Source organism: Ixodes scapularis, unplaced genomic scaffold (genome assembly GCF_016920785.2).
Source record: "Ixodes scapularis isolate PalLabHiFi unplaced genomic scaffold, ASM1692078v2 PGA_scaffold10__122_contigs__length_95168666, whole genome shotgun sequence".
In the NCBI taxonomy this organism is placed as follows: Eukaryota; Metazoa; Arthropoda; class Arachnida; order Ixodida; family Ixodidae; genus Ixodes; species Ixodes scapularis.
The window spans coordinates 33,443,325-33,460,986 of record NW_024609836.1 but is presented as its reverse complement, the minus strand read 5'-3'; the positions used below and the strand labels follow the sequence as shown (position 1 = coordinate 33,460,986).

Here is a 17,662-nt window from a genome sequence, read left to right as displayed (position 1 = left end):
TTCCAAACGGGTACCCGTATCCCATAATCACGTTTGATCCAAACGGATCGACAGGTTTGATTCAAACGGGCGACCAGTTTGCCACCCGTTTGAATTTCAAATGGTTTTTTTCAGTAGGGTTACAACGTTGACAAAAATTTTTAGAGCCAAGAAAGAAAGGATAATGCTCCAGAGAAATCGATAATATGCCGGACCACCAAGTTTAGACTGCTACCCGATAGCTGGCGCCAGTGTGTCTGTCCTCTCGTTGTAAGAAGTTTTAAGGCACCCAGTTCTAACAGGTCGCAAGAGTGTGAATGGGCCTTTATATTTACGCCAAAAAAGTATATATTTCGCTTCATAGGGAGACTTCCGTACGATAGAACCGGTGTCACGCTTACTTCAACCTACAGGTCTATCGTTTTCGTATCAAGAGCTGAGACACAGTTTGCTTGGTATTTATGCCACACAAATATCATGGCGACATTTACTGTACGCGAGTCTTCGTTAGACACATCTTCCGTCGGCGTTGACTGTCTAAAATAACAATTAAATATGTGGAGTAATAAATATTATAATGAAAAAGGCCTTTCCACCATAGGGATGGGATGACGTAAGCTTTCATGGGTCATCTCAAATACCCACTCCGAACATGGATGCGATGGCGGCGGATGGCATCATACTTAACCAGCACTACGTTCAGCCTGTGTGTACGCCATCGAGGTCCTCGCTTATGACAGGCCGTTATCCCTATCTCACAGGTAAAGTACGCTGGGTGACGTTTAGTTACATTTGGAATTAGAAGGTTTACAAAACCGTCCGCTATATCAAGAAAGAAACTACCGTTTCATTGAAGTGCGTTTTCTCTCGATTAACATTTTATACGCTGTTTGTTAGCGCGCAGTTTCAAGTAATCCTGATTGCATTAAAATGAGATGTAACATTGTCAGCAGTCATAAACAGCAGAAGTGTCAAAACAATGTGATAACCAGACAGCACGTTGTGCTTTCAGTTTTTCTAATAAAGTAAGTAATATAGCTGCGCATTATGACGACTGAATGAGAGTTTTAAAAATTTAAGGAAGATCTATTGGAGGGACCGTGTTGGCATGACTTTTGGGAAAGACCACACGCGTCCCTCTTTGGGTAAACCTAGCGCAAACCCCTTCAATTTTCTGTCTTGGCTTTCGTTTTTGCTTCCTCCATGTTTTGCTGCCTGTTTTTGGCTTCATTACGGGGTCAGCGTTAGCGTTTCTCAAAGGGAAACGTGTGTGGCGTTTCTCGAGGATCTTTCTAATAATTATATCGGGATCCACCAATGGACCTTCATTATATTTTTTCGGCAAAAAGGGCTCGCCGAACACGCTTCACCCCTGCCTCTGTCGCAAGCACGTCCCGCGTCGGCTTGCCGCTCCTTGCGTCGCATTTCGGCCAGCCGAGCTTGGCGCTGCTTCTGCTCCTCTTTCTCCCTCGCCCGCCTTGCACACTTAGCAGCGGCATCCGCTGCCCGACGCTGCTTTCGCTGCGCACCGGTTTGCCTCGCGCACATTGGCTTCCGCCCCGTGACGTCACCTCCCTCTCGCCTTTGTCCCTCCTTACTCTCCTCCTCTCTACGCGGCGCGCTTTTCTTTTCACTGTTTTGTAGGCAGACGGAAGGCGTGAGCTTTTCTCTGTCATGTAGGTAGTAATGCTAACGCATCATTAAAGTCGCATATTGTTGAAGTATTTCTAACGATGATGTTTCAAATATCTTATCGCTTTCTTGGGACGGCATTCAAAATATCTGTAGCAAAACTCGAAATCTTTGCAATAGTGGCCCGTTTTTACGTCAATATTGGCCGCCAAATCTAGATATCTCATATCTAGGTATGCAACATGGTGTAATCATGCCAGCGGAACCATGGGCTGTGCCACTGAAATACACTTTTATGCCGCAACACCTCAAGCGCCTCGGCTACCAAACCCACATGATTGGAAAGGTAGGTAATTATTTCTATATAACATTTTTAACCTAACAAGCGCTGGCAGTGGAAGTTTCCCTCACCCCCCCCCCCCTCCCACTAATTTCTAGAAGTCATTATTGGAGGTAACCAAAATTATTTGCTGATTAGAGTAACACAGCCAATTGTTCCAATCTGCTCTTTACTTGACAGAGAATCTGGTTATGTTTGCTAAGTTTAAATATCTAAACTTTCGCTCTCCGTTTTTCGACATTAAGAAAAAAAAACTATCCTAGCAGCATATTTAAAATGAGTACTGTTCTAGTGTCATCTAGTGTATTTTAGTCAACGGATAAATCATATTCAAGCAGAATAGGGCGTTTGTCATCTAAGCTCCTGGGGGGGGGGGGGGGGGGGTACGTACTATAAAGTAGATAATTAAATATTGATGTAAAAGCAAGAAATTATTAAAACAAAACAGGTGGTGCACTGAATGAATAAATAAATATATAACTAAACAATAAAGAACTAAAAAAATAAGCTAGACAGACATACCTTTTTTGTCCGCAGGATAAAGGCCGTCACCATGGCAAGGAGCGCCGATTTTCCAAACGCCGTCTCCTATTCAATGTTTAATGGTTTTGTAATGAGCAGCCGCAGACTGTCGCAGCGAAGCGGCGTGTACGCAGGCGGGGGATTGGGTTAACATTAGAGATGACGCGAACTTTTTCGAGCCTAAGGTTCAAAGGTCCAGACCTAAGGAAAGGTTCGAGAAGTTTCGCTTTGGCGAACCTTTTGCGTTTATAAATTGTATTATCTCGAATTTCCAAACTTCTTGTATTTTAAACTTCGATTATTTCGAGCTTAATGCATTAAGAAATTCGCGATTAACAAACTTTCGAACTTACTAAATAAAAAAATCAACGATTTTCGAACCTTCGACCTTGTTGCTTTAAAAGTTCGAAAAGTATCGTACTTCCGAACCTGCCATCTTGGAAAGATCGACGAACTGCGAATCTCATCAGGATTCAAAATTTTGCGCCGAATCTTTTATTCGTTGTACCTAGGCGGAGTCACTACAACTTAAATCTAAATGCCTATTTTACTTGTCGTTGGCGAGCCCCGACTGGCGTCGACTGCTCCGACCTCGACTTCGTTGTTTGTAGCTTCGGAAAGCGAGCAAAGCGCGCGACGCAACCGCTGAGAGAAGCTCTGCCTTTAGCGCCAGCTCGCTGCCTTCCGCGGTGCTTTGGTTGTACGTGCGTGCATGCTCATGTCAGCAAGGGCAGAAGAATCGCGCAGAAGCAATTGGCTGAAGGCGGAGAGGTGAATGGAGTATATCTGGGGTGCCCTTCTCCCGGATGAACGGCGTGTGAGCCACAAATTGAAGGTTTAGACTCTCAAGCCTAGTTCGCTGTCCATCGCCACTCCACCAGAGAAAAACGCGCAGGAAGCAGTATACAGACCGCTCGAGTCAACGTTTTTAGATGAGGAGTTTTTAGATACTAAAAACGTTGGCTCGAGTTTAGAACCAAATTTCGTAAGTTGTGTTTGGGTATGGGCATTTAGGTTGATTGTACGCCGTCCAGTGTACATACAAAGCCTTGTGTATGTTTGAAGCAGTAGCTTAAAAAATGAACAAGGTCTGGATGCATCCGGGGACCCTGCTGAACCGCATTTTTGGGGGTCTCGAGTTTAGTCGTTGAGTGCTGCTTGCGCTCTCTCTGTGTCGGGTTCTGCGTTAATTCTATTCTTGCCTGTGGTACAGTATTTTCTCGGTACCGCGATCCATGGACCTCCAGAGAAATAGCCTGCCTTAATATGAGCGCCGGCTTTCTCAGCAGCCAGAAGTTGTGGCCAGTACCGAGTAGTGTCGAAGCAGCAAGCACTAAATGGACTTTACGGCACGTGTAAGATTCGTAGTAAAACTTCTGGAGCTCAGCGCGCGATATTTACGAGAACTCCGGTTTTTGTGAGGTTCGAAGACTTTGAACTTCGCGAGCTTAAACCCCAAAAAATTCGATCGTTTCGAACTTTTCGAACTTGAAGCTCGAACAAATTCGAAATTATCGATTCTTGCGAAACTGAATCATACAGGAATTAAAACCGTCGAATTTTGTGAACTTTAATCCTAAAAAAAATCGAAACCTCGATGACTTCGAACTTTACGAATTCGAATCCCGGCAGTTTTGAACGTTCCGATCTTTGAGAAATTGAACCCCTGGGATGTCGCAAAGTTCGAAAAACGTCGAATTCGAACTTCGAGCGGTTCGCGACATCTGTAGTTAACACGCTCCCCAGTGATACACGCGCCGCCCGAAAAGGTCATTCGGCGTTCGTTGCCATAGTGACGGTGATGAAAGCAGACAGCCTTTTGGCTGTGGAAGAACGCTGCAGCGCTGGGATACGAGGAGAGGGCCGAGGCGCTTTCCGCATGCTTTTCAAAGGATGAACGCGAACAAGAAGAGTTCGAAATAAGGACTTAACCCAGAAGGCTGGTTTTCCCGAGCACCTCATAACCCGGCGAGCCTTGCACGAAAAGCGTACTTTTTGGCCATCCCGCACCCTGTTTTTTTTTTGTTTTTTTTTTTTAAGCGTAACAGGGGCCTAAAGTATCAAGCTACCGAATTCTTGATTGTGGCATAACTATAGTTTACAAATGTAATAATGTTCGCCTAATGTGAATGTGCGGCTGCTATTATTTCTCATATAATTCTCCGGCATCTTGCATCGGATGCAAAATCCTCCCAGAATAAACAAGTACAGTGTACTACCGTCTGCAGGAGGTTTCACGTACGGAAAACGCCAAAACAAAAGCGTATTAGTCCGAGGAGTGAATTGGTTTTTTGATGTAGTATATTTTGTACTCACGATAATAATTTAAGTGTCAGCATTCTCCATGCTCATCGAGTGTTAGATTCTGCCCGACATTTTATTGTTATTTTGATTGCGAGGATTTTTTCACTAACAGAGTCACACGATCAGATTCACACAGACTCTGTGTGAATTCACACAGAATTCGCACAGATTCGCACCAATAATTGAAGACAAAACAGGACCACGACGAACACAAAAATATTAACTGCCAACAAGGATATGCTTCCTCAAGGGCTTAGCACGATTCAACAATTTCTGAAGAACTAGAAAACGGCCTCTCATGCAATTACTTATACTTTAGGGCAGTGGTTCTCAATCATTCATGTCACGCGGACCCCTTGTGGAACGCCAAAGACAACGGAGGACGCCGTTCGTGGTGAGGGGAAGGGAGAGGTATAGGTTAATGATGATAATTTTCTAATATTTTGGTATAACTAAGGGCTAGTGTGAGGTAGACTTCTCTCATTGACGTACACACAAGAAAACTCACCCGAAAATTGGAACGTTTTTTCTCAATCTGAAAAAAGCCAACTTGTATTGCCTGACTTAACTGATGAGGGAGGGCTTCACGGACCCTTAGAATGCCTTCGCGGACCCCAAAAGGTACGCGGACCCCCATTTGAGAACCACTGCTTTAGGGGTAAAAGGAATACAAACCAATCACTAGAAACTAGGGGCCCAACGTTTTCAAAACCGACTTGGTTCTTCTTGATGGGTGGCTATAATTATTTAAAGAGCAGCAACTTCTTCTACAGTTGGGGTGATGTTTTCTTTTTCTTCGTCATGTGCCGTAAAGCGTTTATGTATACGGATGGTAAAGCGCACAGGAATCTATTGATGTTGCAGGGCCAGCTTGCTCGAGGCTAGTTAACTTTAACTGCAGCAGAAGGTTATCCCAATGAGGTTATGATGGGCAGGAGATGCCGTTTCTATGTCCAATGCACGGAGCGAGGTGTAACGGAAGTAGGCGTGGCCGCGAACTCTTCTCCACCAATGGGGAGCCCATCAATTTATTTTTAGGGCAAACTACCCTCGTTGCCGTGGCATTTCCGTGGCAACCCGTTCATTTGCCACAAAAATCAATGGCATGGAGGCGTCCACTGAATTGGTGTTGAACAGGCGAGATTTGGAGCCCAACACTTGCCTGACCAGTAGGAAGTCGGCGTGTAGCGGAAGATCTCGACACCGCGTCTGGAGCGTCATCTAGAACGAGTCGTCATAGCGCGGCCTTGGTGTGTCAATGGAATGGAAAGTCAGCCGTGACAGCGAGCAGACGAAGCAGACCGCAGGCACGGAGCAGACGTAGCCTAAGCCTAACGCAGTCGACCGAGCGGCGAGCAGACGCTGGGAGCTTGGTTGGATTTAGTTTGGATGAGAGCGGTTCGGCGCGCAAGGCAGGCTGCGATTGGGTACTTTTTCCGGCGTCGTCGGGCATGACGTCATGCCAGGACCTGCCCTATTTAAATGTCCTTGATGTTAGCCGCATTTTCCAACAGGGTGGACATTTTGGTCAAGTTACCGGCAGAGTAAGGACGGCGGGAAAACATAGCCGTGCCCCTGCGAGCGAGCATCACTCGCTTCAGAACTAATATGTCGTAGTAGCTGGAATATCAGGCGCGTTAGTCAGCAATGAATGGTGCCGGAGGCCTTCGCTTTGCCTTACTTCACTTAAGTCGCAAAGCACGAGTAATGACGTCGCTGCATTTTAGAGCGCAGCTCTTAGGCGCCCGTTTCCGGCTTGAGCGGTGTCGGCGTTGTCACGTGGCCCCCCAGGTCACCCCAAGGTCACGTGACCCACCAATCTCACCCCAAGGTGACGTGACCCCCAAGGTCACGTGATTTTGGGGCCTTGGACCTTCGGGTGACGTGACATTTGTCCAAGGTAACGTGGCCTTGGCCAAGGTAACGCGAGGTCACGTGACATTGGACCAACGTTCAAGGTCACGTGACCTTGTACCTTCGGGGTCACGCGACCCCCAGGGGTCACGTGACCCCCGAGGTTCACGTGACACCCAAGGTCACGTGACTTTCAGAGGTCCCGTGACCCCCAAGGTCACGTGACTCCCCCTGGAGGTCACGTGACCGCCTCCCCGAGGTCACGTGACCCCCCCTGAAGTCACGTGACACCCCCGAGGTCACGTGACCCCCTCCCCCCGAGGTCAGGTGACCCCCCCGGAGCATATTTAAAAATGAGGGGAGGAGGAGGAGAAGGAGGAGGAGGAGAAGGGTCTACCCTCCCCTCAGTACCCTTCCCTCCTCCTCCTCAAGAGCTGCGCTCCAATTCGGCGTTACAGGAAGTTGTAAACGGCTTTCACTTTCTTTATGTCTTTTTTAGATGGTCTTTTGATTCTGGCCATTTCTAAGCCTAAATGAACGCGGTAATTGTCGACTTGGCAATGTCTTTCGAATACTAGATTGGATTGCCTTGACTCAATCGTCCGGGTATTGATAGCACGTAGACACGGAGAGTGTCCCAATAGACCTTTTAATAAATTTCCCAAGCACCAAGGTGCATGCTATAAGTGTCGTTCCTCGCGCTGCGCATGCTGGCGTCTGCTGTGGCCTATAGCCTCCCATATACCGACAAAGCCTGGCAGATCGCCATGAGAAGCGGCCGCCGAAATGGAAAAGGTGGAGCGGCTAACAACGAATGAGAGGAGAGCCACGTGACTAGCGCCCCGCTGCACCGAGACGCCGAAACACACTTCTCCCGAGCGAACAAGTCTGCCTGGGGTCCTCGGCGTCCAGGTCTAGGTTCCCCGAGAAATGCTCTTTCATGCTCTGTGCTACCAGATCCTCTCGCTCCCAATCTGCGACCAGGCACCCTATGGCTCCGTGATTGAACTGCCAGTTTTGTGAGTATAGATGAGGCTCTGGCTGTCGTACTTGTTCTAAAGCAAAAGCCTAAAAAATTTTACCTTGCACGCGCGCTCGGGAAAGCCTTGTTATGATTACTTACTTCGAATCTTCTATACGGGGAAGGCGGGAACGCGCGCGAAGCGTAGAGTTACATTTTCAGCCTTCTCCTCGAGGTTTGAGTAATTTAGCAATAGGTCTATTCTCACTGGACCGAATTACACGGTTTTCAATTTATGGTGGTTTTATATACAGTTCTTACATACTGGCTAACCATGCTGCCGGTATACCGCCCTCCTTTCGTTGTTCACTCCTTTCTCATCATTTCTAGATCTGAACTCCGTCGTCCTCTTTCGAACTTGCAGGGAAATTTAAACAAGGCTTGTCTTTACTTCAGACAGCCAAACATTTAGAAATTTTCCAAAGAAGGGCTAATTTAGTTTTATCTTGCCAAATATCTGTACCACGATCAATAAAAAGTGTTTTTTTTTAGCTCGAATGTATGCCGCGTTTTGTCACGAAACCCCGGCAGTGCGCGAACTTGGGTCCCCTTATTCGCGAACAATTCCACGAAAGCCACTTTTATTCGATACAACCGGTAGGCGACACTAGGTACCACCCCATAATAAAACGCGGCGCTATCGCTCATCCAGCCTTCATCAAACTTGACTAGGTACTTCTAGGTACCTAGTAGAGAAGGGCGGTTAACTTTTTGCAGCGGTTAAACTCAACCGACTTCGAGCATATCGGCCCTGGTGTATTTTGAATGTGCTACGATTCAAGAAAAAGTATCTGCCAGGATTACTCGCGACATCAAGGGTGCACACTCTCCTAGTCAAAATTGCGCATGTCGTTTTCTGTTGTTCGAAGCGTTTCGTAATTTTTTTTTTTTTTTGTTTCGCCGGTGGATTTGGCGGGGCAATCAGAGTAGGGAATTCTGCACTTGACTCCTTGCTTCTTTTCATTAGGGGAGCGATCTTTTGGCTGTGGCATTAGTCGTCCCAGCGTTGACATGAGTCGTTGGGTGACCCGAATTCCATCTTGTGGCAGCACGTGTCCCAGTGCTCACTTGTACCCTTTATTCAAAGGACGCGGATGCTTGTAATTTTGTTGTTGTTGTTGAACGCGCCGAGGAGTTCGACCCTGACTTAGGTAACTCGATAAAAAAAGGCCGCGCTAAGCGCGTGCTGACGTTAGCGTTCACCAAATTTGTTTCGCACCATCAAAAGTGTTGGTCATGGCAGCCAATAAAGAGCTGATGTCTCTAGGACAACCCCCGCAGGGGGCACCTGTGAAAGCAGGTGTTTGGAAAGTGGCGTCTCCACGGACCCCGAGCCATGCGGGTTCGCCTGCCCACGTCTGGCTGTGCGTGGCTTTCCCGTGTCCGGGGAAAAGGGCATCCTGGTGGTTGAGCCGAGCCCGGGGTAGGTTTGGACCCTTCGGGGCCCCCCGGGCGAGGCAATACACCACTTCGGCCCCCGCTTCCCGTAGACGGGAGTCCTGGCTTGGCCCGACCAGGATGATTCAGCCTAGTCGCCACTTCTACTATCCCCTCCTTTCTTTCACCCTTGTCTTCTTCTTCTTTTCACTCTTCTCATTTCCCTTCTTTCCTTTTTCAACTCCTTTGGCGGCAAGGGCTAACCTTGGGTGGAGACAGATACTCTCGTCCAGATCCACACTTGGTTATAGTTTCTGGGTAGCGCTAATAGAGTAATGCTTCCAGCAAAGCCATATTTGTTATGGTGTGTTACCTATTCCCTCGTTGGGCTCCGTGGTGGGCGGCGCGCCACAGATTCCGAACACTCCTTGCCCTCTTATGGCGCCCCTCTCTTCCAAACCCCGTCCGGGGCAAGCCGTTAAAAGGCGCTGCCCTGAACACAAGACTATTGAAAAAGAACCAGAGGTAGAAAACTTCACGAAGTTTTTCGTTGTTCATTCCCTCGATGAACAGAAACCTGTGTCAAAGCTTTCACCATTTGTAGTAGCCAAAGTACTTGAACACCTTGTAGGGTTTTCCTACAAGGCTAAAAAAACTCCACTCAGGAGACCTCCTAGTTGAGATAAATAACAAAAAGCAAAGTGAAGCGCTTCTCAAGCTGAACACCATACTTGATGTGAAAGTGTCGGTGAGCCCTCACCGCACACTGAACACCATCCGTGGAGTCCTCTCTGAGGATGACTTCCTTCACACTAGTGAGGAGGAACTCCTCGAGGGACTCCAAGGTGCCGGCGTTGTCGCAGTAAAACGGATTATGTTCAAAAAAGATGGTGTAGAAATTCCCTCAAAACACGTCATCCTTACATTTGAGAGGCATATACTACCACAAACAATCAAGGCTGGATACCTGAACTGCCACATCCGCCCTTTTGTCCCCAACCCCCAGCGGTGTTTCCGTTGCCACCGTTTTGGTCACGGAACACGCAGCTGTCGAGGGAAGGAGACTTGTGCAAAGTGTGGCAGTCAGGATCACATCTCTGACAATTGCGAGAATGTGGCCCACTGCGTTAATTGCGGTGGACCACACCCTACCTACTATCGTGGCTGTCCCATATGGAAGCAAGAAAAGGAAATCATTGCCATTAAAGCCAAAGAAAATATCAGCTATAGCGAAGCAAAGAAAAGGTATTCCTTCATGTCGAAGGGATCATACGCCGACGTGGCACGGAGGGGTCTTGTACCACGCTCGGAGTCGAGGGCTACCCAGGTCTCACCTGAGGTTCTGGAGGCAGCCCTCAGGGCCCCAACCCCCCAGCTAGGGCAGCAGTGCCCCCCTCTTCATGGAGGGAGTGCACATGCTGCTTCGCTGGTTCTAGACAGGCCGGCAAATGACGCACCTCTCCGCACATCGCGGTCCTCTGCCGGGGAGAGGGGGCGAAACTCCCGCCCGACCTCCTCAGAGAGGACCTCCTCTTCGAAAGAGCGGCACAACCCTCGTGCCGCTCCCCCAGTAACCAAGGGGCCGGAGGAGGCAGAGTTGAAAGACACTCTGCCCAGCACCTCCGGTGCCTCTTCGGCTGGTCGTGGCCGGGGCAAGCCACCCCGTGCAACGAGCCAGCCAAAACCTTCAGGTAAAGGCTCGCCTCCAGAAATAGAGGCGATGGATGATACCGCTGAGTCACCCACTCTTGCATCCGACGAGGGTGACATGGAGTGGCAGACTTTGAAGTCTAAAGGGAAAAAAACAGTGGTCCCTCCCAAATAACCATTAATTTCATACTCTCAATTTCTTCATTGCCTCTCTTTTTAATTTTACACTTCACCTTTTTAGATAAATGAAGAATTTGCATTTTATGCAGTGGAACTGTCGTGGTCTTTTACCCAATATTGATGACGTTAACTATTTTATGGATGATCTTAGGCCTATTGCCCTCTCTTTACAAGAAACTCATCTTCAAACACATCATACACAGATTTTACGACGTTATCAAGTGTTCCGCAAAGATCGTCTGAGTTCCAGTTCTGGTGGCGTAGCAGTGGTCGTGCAGAGCGGGGTTGCCTGCTCGGAGGTCCCTCTCTGCACACCGCTCGAAGCTGTAGCGGTACGCCTTCTTTTAGACCGCCTCATTACAATTGTGTCCATTTATTTGCCACCAAACGTTCCATTGCAACTTCACGAACTTCAGGGTCTTGTAGGACAGCTTCCTCAACCCTTCTTAATTTTAGGAGATTTTAATGCCCATCACCCCATGTGGGGCAGTACTCGCCTCGATTCTCGAGGCCGAGTAATTGAGCGGTTTTTATTATCATCTAACTTGTGTATTTTTAACGGGAGAGAGCCTACTTTTTTTAGTTCTGCTCACAACTCATTTACATCTATTGACCTTTCTATTACTTCACCTTCATTACTTCCATGCTTTTCATGGAAGGTTTTTAATAATCCCTTTGGGAGCGATCACTTCCCGATTGTTTTAGAGAGTACTGTCTCTCTTCCGACTCTGTTAACACGAATGCCCCGATGGAAACTAGATAAGGCAGATTGGTCCATTTTTCAATTAGAGGCACTGATTGATTCTTCTATAATCTCAAACATGAATCCAGATGAAGCAACACTGTATGTCACAGAGGTTATAATACAGGCTGCCACACGGAGTATCCCTCAAACGTCTGGTCGTCTTCCTAAGAGATGCAAGCCATGGTGGAATGATGACTGTAAAACAACACGAAAGTCCCAGAACAAAGCTTGGTGCATCTTTCGTAGATATCCAACTTCTAGCAACTTACTTGAGTTTAAGAAAACGAGAGCTAAAGCTCGCTGGACAAGACGCCAGGCGAAGGGAAGCTCCTGGAGAAAGTATTTGACGTCCTTGAGTAGTTTTGTATCTACAAAAAAAGCGTGGGATCGGCTTAGAAAGGTTAGGGGCGACTACTTACCTTTCAGAACTCCTCTCTTCCCTGCATCATCTTCAACATCTCTGAAAGATCAAGCGAATGTTCTTGGGAAACATTTTCAGGACGTTTCTAGTTTACGCAACTGCAGTGAAGCCTTTAAAAAGTTCAGTTCGACAGCAGAGAAACAACCAATCATTTGTCTGGTGCTCGTGACGCTCCGTACAACAGGCCTTTTACACTCTCTGAGCTCAAAGTGGCTCTTAGTGTAAAGAAACAGTCTGCTCCTGGACCAGATAATGTTCATTATGAGATGTTAAGGCACCTGTCACCTGATTCTCTAGGCAGTTTGTTGACCTTTTATAACTCATTGTGGCATCGCTCTGCATTCCCCGAGGTTTGGAAAAGAGCTAATGTAATCGCTCTTCTGAAGCCTGGCAAAGATGCTTCTCAACCAACTAGCTACCGACCCATTGCTCTCACAAGTTGCTTGGGAAAAACCTACGAAAGAATGATTAACCGACGTCTCATTCATTTCTTGGAGAGTGAGAATGTGCTTGACATTAATCAGTGTGGTTTTAGAGCTGGACGTTCCACCCTGGACCACTTAGTCCGCCTTGAAACCTCTATTCGTGAGGCGTTTGTACACCGCCAGGTCTGTCTCTCTGTGTTTTTTTATCTGCAAAAGGCGTACGATACAACATGGCGCTATGGGATCCTGCGGGATCTGTATGCTTACGGTGTTCGGGGTCGCATGTTGCGATGCATACAAAGCTTCTTAATGGGACGTACTTTCCAAGTCCGTCTGGGCTCCACCTTATCAGATGTGTTTTCTCAAGAAAGTGGTGTCCCTCAGGGAGGGGTGCTTAGTGTCACACTTTTTGCAGTTAAAATCAATAGCCTGGCTCAGGTAATACCACCGACAGTATCTTATTCTTTGTATGTGGATGATGTGCAAATTTCAGTTTCTTCTTGCAATCTGCATAGTTGTGAACGTCAACTGCAACTGACAATCAACAGGATGAGCAAGTGGGCAGCCGAAAATGGGTTTCGCTTCTCCCCCGACAAAACCGTATGTGTTCTTTTTTCACTGCGTCGAGGGTTGTCACCGGATCCTACCTTGCATCTGAATAACGTTACCATTACTGTTAAGGAGGCGCACAAGTTTCTAGGCGTGATATTCGACAAGAAGCTCACATTCGTACCCCATTTGAAAGAACTAAAACGAAAATGCCTACGATCTTCCAATATTCTTAAAGTGCTGTCGCACACAACTTGGGGGTGTGACAGACGATGTCTGTTGCGAATTTATAACTCTCTAGTGCGGTCCCGGTTGGATTATGGTGCACCGGTATATGTGTCGGCACGACCATCTGCTTTGAAGATGTTAGACCCAATCCATCACCTTGGCCTGCGTCTAGCCACAGGCGCTTTTCGCACGTCGCCCGTGCCGAGTCTGTATGCTGAAACACATCAGATGTCCCTTGAGCGACGCAGACAATATCTTAGTCTCTGCTATGCCTACAAAGTTTATAGTGATCCACACCACCCTGCATTCTCTGCTCTGCAGACCTCTGCATCATTGCGCCTTTTTGAGAATAAGCCCAGTATTGTTCGGCCCTTGAGCCTCCGGGCTGAGAGCATGGCAAGGTCGCTGCACCTTTCTTTTGATGAGCCTCCTTTGTTGAGACAAGCCTATAGGGTTGCTCCTTGGGATTTGGTGCCAATCTCTTGTGATTGGTCACTTTCGAAGTGCAGCAAAAAGGTTGTTCCTCGTCTTGTTCTCTTGCGGGAGTTCGCAGAGCTAGAGCAGAAATATAGTGACTATCTCCACTTTTACACTGATGGCTCGAAAACATTGAATTGCGTAGGCTGTGCAGTTTATTCTCTCGCTTTCAGTGAAGTGAGGCAACTCAACCCCCTAGCAACTATCTTTACTGCTGAACTGTATGGTATCCTGATGGCTATTGAATATGTTCTAGAAAATAACATTAACAAAGCAGTTCTGTTTGTTGATTCCCAAAGTGTTCTCTTAGCTATTTCATCTTTAGCAGACAGCAAGAACGCTCTTGTGCAACAGGTTCGTTTTCAGATAAACAAAGCTTTTCATCTAGGACAATTTATAAACTTCTGCTGGGTGCCCAGTCATGTGGGCATTCCCGGTAACGAGAATGCAGACCATCTTGCACTTTCTGCAAAAAATTACACGGAAACGTCTTTTGGCCTGCCGCACCAAGACCTCAAGCCAGCCTTAAACAAGTCAATTATTAAGTTATGGCAACAGGATTGGGACACACAGATAGATAACAAACTTCACATTATTAAGCCCAACTTAGAAGTGTGGGAGAGTTCCTCCCATAAGGACCGCCGTTCGGAAGTTCTTTTATGCCGCTTGAGAATTGGTCATTCTCGATTGACTCACCTGCACTTGCTCTGCGGTGAAGATGTAAAGCTCTGTGAAAAGTGTGGGAAAATGTTAACTGTCCTCCACATCCTGTGGAATTGTAGATTTTTTGATCATCAACGTCGAAGATATTTATCAGAACTTTTCAGAAACCACCTTCCATTTCATCCTTATTTTTTGCTTGGTGAGAGACCTTTGGTACCATTTGCTCGCGTTTTAAGTTTCCTACATGCAATTGGCCTTTTGCACTTGATATAGATAAGTAAAGTTAGATGTAAATGCAAGGCTCCTTAAATTAACTTTCTTGGCGCAATATGGCCGTAGTCGCTCTTGCGCCATTAAACCCTAATCATCATCGTCTCTAGGACAACGCTGTATCAACGCTTCGCTGATGTGGTAACCAGCTTTAAAGCTGCAATGACAGTTTTTCCTTCAAGTTTTTTTTGTCTGTCTCGGAAAAGCAGATACCCCTCGCTCTGGATAGGAGTGGCGATACCACCGATGCTTTGTGACTCGTCGGATGGCTTGAGTCACTCGAAAAAATGAAGAACTCGAGAAAACTTGAGTTCTTCATCTTTTCTCTTGATCAGTACATCGAGGAAAGGCAGTGTGCTGCTATTCTCGTATTCCACGGTAAATTGAACGGCGGGCTCGAAAGAATTGAGGTTTGTGAGAAAGCTGTTTATTTGTGACTTTTTTAGGACACAGAAACAGTCATCGTCGTAGATGAAGAGCACTCTAGGGCTTCCAGAAAAGGGCTGCGGAGCACGTTTTTCGGTGTTTTTCCTGGTTAGCTCTGCCATGATAAAGGAAGTAGATGTGCCAATTGGCGGTGCTGCTTGTCTGCTTGAAGTGTTCTCCTTTAAAACTTAAGTATGTACTGTTGAGACTTAATTCGAGGAGTCGGCACAGTTCATCCCCGTACGGTATGGTCATATATAGCCCTGATATATTTTATATATGCCCATATATGAGAATATAAGGAGTTAAATATGGCCAGACGCCACTATATATGGGAGCAAATACGGCCAGATAACACCATATAAGTGGGAAAATACTGTCATATGTGGCCATATAAGTGCGTAAATATGGCCACATATCGCCATATATGCGTGCAAATACAGCCATAGAACGTTGTATAAAAGTCAAATACTGCCATATATGGGTAAAAATATATCCCCTGATAATGATATATGGGCCCGTTTCGGTCGTGCAAGAAAAAACGTCATATGTACTCGCCGAGACACTAGTTGATTGATCTATATTGCATGAGTCTCATGTAATTGGTTAACTATTGTTAACATCCTTAAAGTGAAGTTATTTCAGATATTTGGACTAATTAATCAATTGCGCATTTTGAAGATTAAAAGACGAACGAAATTCGGCTGCATGTTTGACGTGTGACAATATGACGAAGTGCATAAGATTGGAAAGCGAGTTAATCAAACAATGAATTTGAGATCGCAGCTCTTAGGTGCTTGTTTCCCCGCTAAGCGGGGTCGGCGTCGCCGTCGGTGTAACCGCCCCGCTAAATTTAGCCGGAAATTGAATTGGTGCTTAAGTCACGTGACGCCAATATTCCCGCTAGATCTAGCTGTGAAAGAAATTTTGTTCATATTTCCCCCTCTAAATTTAGCGAGGAAACACGAACCATTAGCTTACTGAAGATGCAACGCGGTACTTCGTCGTCCCGAATCTTTTTCTCTTCGAACGGCTGCGAAGCCGTTGCACCCGGAGTAGCCTACGCAGCATCTTTCGAAAACCGTTCGAGCAGCATCGCAACCTTCCGTTTGCGAGCGTCAGCGATTTATAGTGTATTGAAAATCGGAAGATGTGCTGTCCGTGGTTTCTTTTATGTATAACTCTTTCGGCAAAAAAAGCTGAAATTTAAAAACTCAAACCTAACAGTTTATACATAATATTAAATTTATATATATATATATATATATATATATATATATATTTGTAGTATCGTGCGCAAAAAAAAAAAGCCACGTTTATTTTTTCATTTAAAAACTCATATCGTTTTAGGTCACTTTCGGACTGGACAGCGCCTTTGGAAGTTCAAAAGCTAGACTTCATAGAGCTGTCCTGTTCACTCGGTAATGACAGCAGGGTAGACGCTATGCATGTTTTAGGCCAATCGAGTCTCCGGTTAGGGTCACGTGACTACAGTCTAGAAGCTGGTAATAAGGCAGAACGCGGCACCTGCCTGGAGTCCCAGGCCCCACATAGCGTTCACTGCGCTATCAACTTTGGGTACAAGTGACAAATCCGCTCGTTGTGCTCATTGATGCCCCATAAAATGAGAATTTTGTGTGTGCACTTCCGATTTGGCCTTTTCTTCTCTAATTTTTGCTCTCTCCCTAAGCTGAAAGCGTGGCAGAAGGTATTACTTGCCGAACCAATCAGCCGTAGACTTTTTATCGCTTCACTCCGCCCTCTGTGCGCAGGAAATGGAAGAAGCGTAGTCTCGTGGTGTGACGGATGATGCATTAGCCGTCGGCAATCTCGAAATGCCTGCTTGCGGATGCGGACCTAGTTTGGCGTATGGCGCGCACTGCGTGGCTGCTGTAGATTAATTCTGCTCGTGTAGTAAATGATATCTCGTTCGAAAAGTCGTTCCCGTATATCGGCAACAAGCGATTTCTTCAAACAAGCCCAAGAATTTTTTTGTGATGCGTTTAGTGTTCGGTTCTACAGATGACAGCTTGTGCTACATCGTGTTAAATCTTCCTTCTCGTTTTGTGTTTGAGTGGATCTGCCGTGCCTGTGTCGACATATGTCTCGGATTACACCTTCAAGTCCAGTATTGTCAACGTAGGTGCGCTGCAACTTACTTCGCGACAATTGATCGTTTTCCTACAGGCACTCTTCCAGATTACCTCTATAATTAGGGCGTGTCAATCTCCTGGCAGCCGGGAGAATAATTTCTCCGAAATTATTCTGAAAAATTACATGTATATATAAAAAATTGGGCATATTTGGCCAGATATGCCTCATATTAACGGATAAGCGTTATATGGCAAATATGCCCAATTTTTTATATACCTATATTTTTTATATAAGTCGAGTAATGCCATTTTGTTAAGGGTCCGCACTTAGTTTTGTCCTCTCGTTTAGGTTCTTGTCTTTCTGAAGGGCAGTTCTGGCCGTGTAAATTGCCAGATGAACAGGAACGCTTGTGAAACGAGAGACCACGTGGTAAGGCACGCGGGTATTTTTAGTGTTGACTTTCCTTTGCGAAACAAGTTCCACAAAGTGGCCGGCGTTACTTACA

At 46.4% G+C, this 17,662-nt stretch overlaps 1 pseudogene; it reads left to right on the top strand.

Annotated features, from left to right (window-relative positions):
• Positions 1–456: 456 nt before the first annotated feature.
• The window catches only part of LOC121834760, a 46,772-nt pseudogene continuing 29,566 nt past the window's right edge, over positions 457–17,662 (top strand).